This window comes from Durio zibethinus, chromosome 21 (genome assembly GCF_047325235.1).
Source record: "Durio zibethinus cultivar Kanyao isolate XHJ-2024 chromosome 21, ASM4732523v1, whole genome shotgun sequence".
Lineage (NCBI taxonomy): Eukaryota > Viridiplantae > Streptophyta > Magnoliopsida > Malvales > Malvaceae > Durio > Durio zibethinus.
This window is the reverse complement of record NC_143182.1, coordinates 12,128,022-12,131,645: the sequence shown is the minus strand read 5'-3', so window position 1 is coordinate 12,131,645 and position 3,624 is coordinate 12,128,022. Positions and strand designations below refer to the sequence as shown.

General features: G+C 33.1%; 1 pseudogene; it reads right to left on the bottom strand.

The window, feature by feature from the left end:
* Window positions 1-802: 802 nt before the first annotated feature.
* Window positions 803-2,762, bottom strand: LOC149512903 (cysteine-tryptophan domain-containing zinc finger protein 3-like; annotated as a pseudogene).
* Between the last annotated feature and the right edge of the window lie 862 nt (window positions 2,763-3,624).

Genomic DNA, 3,624 nt, shown 5'->3' with positions numbered 1-3,624 from the left:
GGCCTTCGCTAGCGGATTATAATAGTTAGCAATGATCATGATGATGAAATTGTCGATATGGCCAATGTCACGGGTTATAGCAGTGATTGTAGCTAACAATAAACCAATGATAATGGTGATTTATGATGATGATGATTTACAATGATTTTTAATGGTTGATCCATGATTTGATTTGATTATGATATTTGAATGATAACATATTTTGCAATGATTTATAAAGTGTTATATTTTGACATTGATTTATGAATTTATGAAATATTTGACAAAACGATGATCTTGAATTGTTTTGATATTATGATTTAATGAATGTTTTAAATGATCTATATGATGTGTAAGAAAACGATGCTTGATTTGGTAAGGTGTGTGTGAGCCTATACTTACTAAGCTGTGATTTGCTCATTCCCTTTTTACTTTTTCTTTACAGATGACTAAGTGATAAATTTGATTAGTCTTATGTGAAGTTAAAAGATGAAATGGGTAAGATTACTTAATCGTCGGAGAATATGTTGGCCAATGAGATTTTAAGAGGCAGTTTTGTATTTTATATGGTTTGTATTTAGATACGTAAAGATGTATCATCAGTTGGATTAAAGATATAAATTTTATTTAATAAATTATTCTCTTGAAGAATTTTAGAATGATTAAAAAAGAAGGCTTCGTACTACTTTAAGATTTTTTTTAAGTAATACAATCGTGTTGCGTCTTAGTCTCGGGGCATGACAACCATAGTAAGGATATTGTCCATGTACCTCCGTAGATAAATTGTTAGTAGACCTTGGTGTGGTGAAGTTTCTCTGCGGTGTCTTTGAACATGATAATCTTGGAAGAGACTGTTCATAAGTAGGTAAAAATGAGCCATACCCACCGAATGTTCTTTACATTTTATAGAGGCAAAATTTGGTAACATTTGCTCCCAACATTGTCCCCATGGTCAAGCAAAGCAAAGCATTCTTATGGGAATTTACGACACTCTATTCCCAACCCTTTTCAACTGAACTACTCTGCTTAACCTACTTCTTTTTCTAGCCACTAGTTCTATTCCTTCCGAATATTGACTCCAAAGAATCATCCTTTGCAGAGTCAGAGGAAAATAACCTACCTCTTAATGCATTCTGATTACCTTCCACAGAAACATCACATGCCCTTGCAGTGGCTTCTATAGAGTCAGCAACATTCACTGAATTAGATATAGCTGTCTTCTAAAACTGCCAGTTAGAGGAATGCTACTATTTACAGCATCATCCTTCCGTGGACTATCCCCTATGGTCGATGCAAGCTTTTTTGGATATAAGGTCTTTATGGGAGATGAAGAAACGGATTCAACTGGTGAACCCCTTGCTTCTTCAAAGTTTGCTCTGGCTTTACGAGAACCAAAAATCGTTGAAGAGCTATAAGTTGCGGCCATCAAAATTTGTCCAGTTCTAGAATCTTTTCTCGATGAATCAAGGCCATCCAAAGTTTTTTTTTTAGATGAAGACTCTTCTTGAGTTTACTTGGTTGTTGGTTTCTACCAATACTTTTGACTTCTTCAATGCCACCAATAGAATCATCCATACTTTTCCTGTTTGACGTACCATCACCATCTTATCTATGGGGCTGCTTTCTTCAATCTTTGAAACTCGTGACTTCTTTTCATTCTTATATCTACTCTCACTACTTTCTTCTTTCATAAAAATATCATGACCATTTTGACTGTCCTGCCTATCCTCTAATTTCTTTTTCTTCACAGAAGCCCTTTTATCACATATTCTCATGTCTAATAACCCACCATCTGATGAGGTCTCAGTTTGATCCACAAGTTTCTTTACAATAACTGCTGATTCTTCTTTCATATCATGCTTTACATCCCCAGAATTAGAGCACTCATTATAATTCGGCACAGTTCTTCCATTTGCTTGAGTTAGCAAGCCAATGCTTGAACTAAAACCCACCCTTCTGGGGTCCAAGTTAGAACTGTAATGCTTATCAGTAGTGTATATAACTTCTTTTTTGGTTTTCTTTGAACCTTCACATGCATATAGACGACACTCCGTCTTGTTTTTCTTTTTTTTTTTTTTTGCTTGCTTGGTTACACCACCAATTGAATGTTTTTTTTTTTCTGTTCGAAAGTGGATTTATTCTTGAGATTTGATTCAACAGGGAACTGGGTCATGTCACTTAAGCTCCTATTTTTCAAATATTCCTGCTGTAATTTTATTTTAGTGTTTGAAATCTGTCTCAGGCCATTGCTACCAGCCTTCTGCACCTCCTTCAGGCCATGTTTCTTCTTCCCTCTAATATGCGAGACCTGAGAACTGAAACTAGAGTTGTTCTGATCAAGAAGCTGAAGATGAGCAGAAGTAACTAATGATGTAGCTCCATTTGCATGATTTTGAGTTATTTTGATTTTCAGCAACTAGAACCTGGTATAATGCATTGAGAGCTTTTCTTGTCTCATCCTCACCAATGTCACTCCGGTTCATTCTAGGCAGCCAGTTAAGCATGCTACACAACCACTTCTCAGGGGGTTGTTTGGGTCTAGTATCAAAAGGCAAAAGTAGCCACTTGTGACAACGATCACACTGAACCCAATTTTCTTGTATAACTAAAGAAGCAGTTGCTTCTGGTGCTGGTGCTACTGTCTGAGAGGCAAGTATCTTATCATTGATGTGAGGAACCATACCTGGAGCATCCACTCCCAACAGCTGGTTATCAACTGTTCTACCACTAAATGTTTCCTTCAATTTATCCAAATAGCCACTCTGCTCCGTCTCAAAATTCATTGGACCAGAATTTTTTTTATTCTAAACATGCCTCATTGACAGCTCCATTTGGTCATGTTTTTGTTCGGATTTTGTTTCCAATGCATCTCTATGATTATCTCGGACCTTATTAATATCCTTTTGCAACTTATGAATCTTTTTTTTTTTTTTAGAAGAAAAACCCTAACTAGAACCAGTCGTATCTTTAGGTGTTGTACCCACATCGAGTCTCAAACTTTCTTTCATCGAATCAGCAATTAGTCCAGTATTTTTGATACCTTTGGACTTCTTTTTGCCCTCAAACAGTGTCTTTTCCTTCTTGGAGGGAATATTTGTTTTATTCTGTACACGAAACGTAGCTATTTGCCTAACTTTTTTATTTTTTTTTAATCTTCTTTAAGTGAAATATGAATTTTTCATAATTACTTTTAAATTATTAAAAAAATAAATAAAAGAAAAATAATAATGAAAAAAAATTTTAACTTTAAGGCATGAAGAACATTTTTTAAAAGCAATTATATCTTTAGGATATAATAAAGTTTCAAATTAATTGTATTGAAAGATTTATTTATAATAAATAAATAAACATAAATTTTTATTCAGATGATTATGATTTTTTGTATAATTATGATCTTTATAAATAATAATTTATTTATATTCAAATAATTATAATCATTTGTTATATGATAATTATTTCTGTTCAAACATAATTACTTAAAATATAAATAAAATTAATATTAAAATTAATTTTATTTATAAATAATTAAATCTTTATATCTAATGTGAGATGCACAATATTCTAAATTATCAACATATAAATCACTCTTATTCCTAAAGTGAAAAACCCGAGTATTACTAGCTATAAGCCTATCAGCCTTTGTAA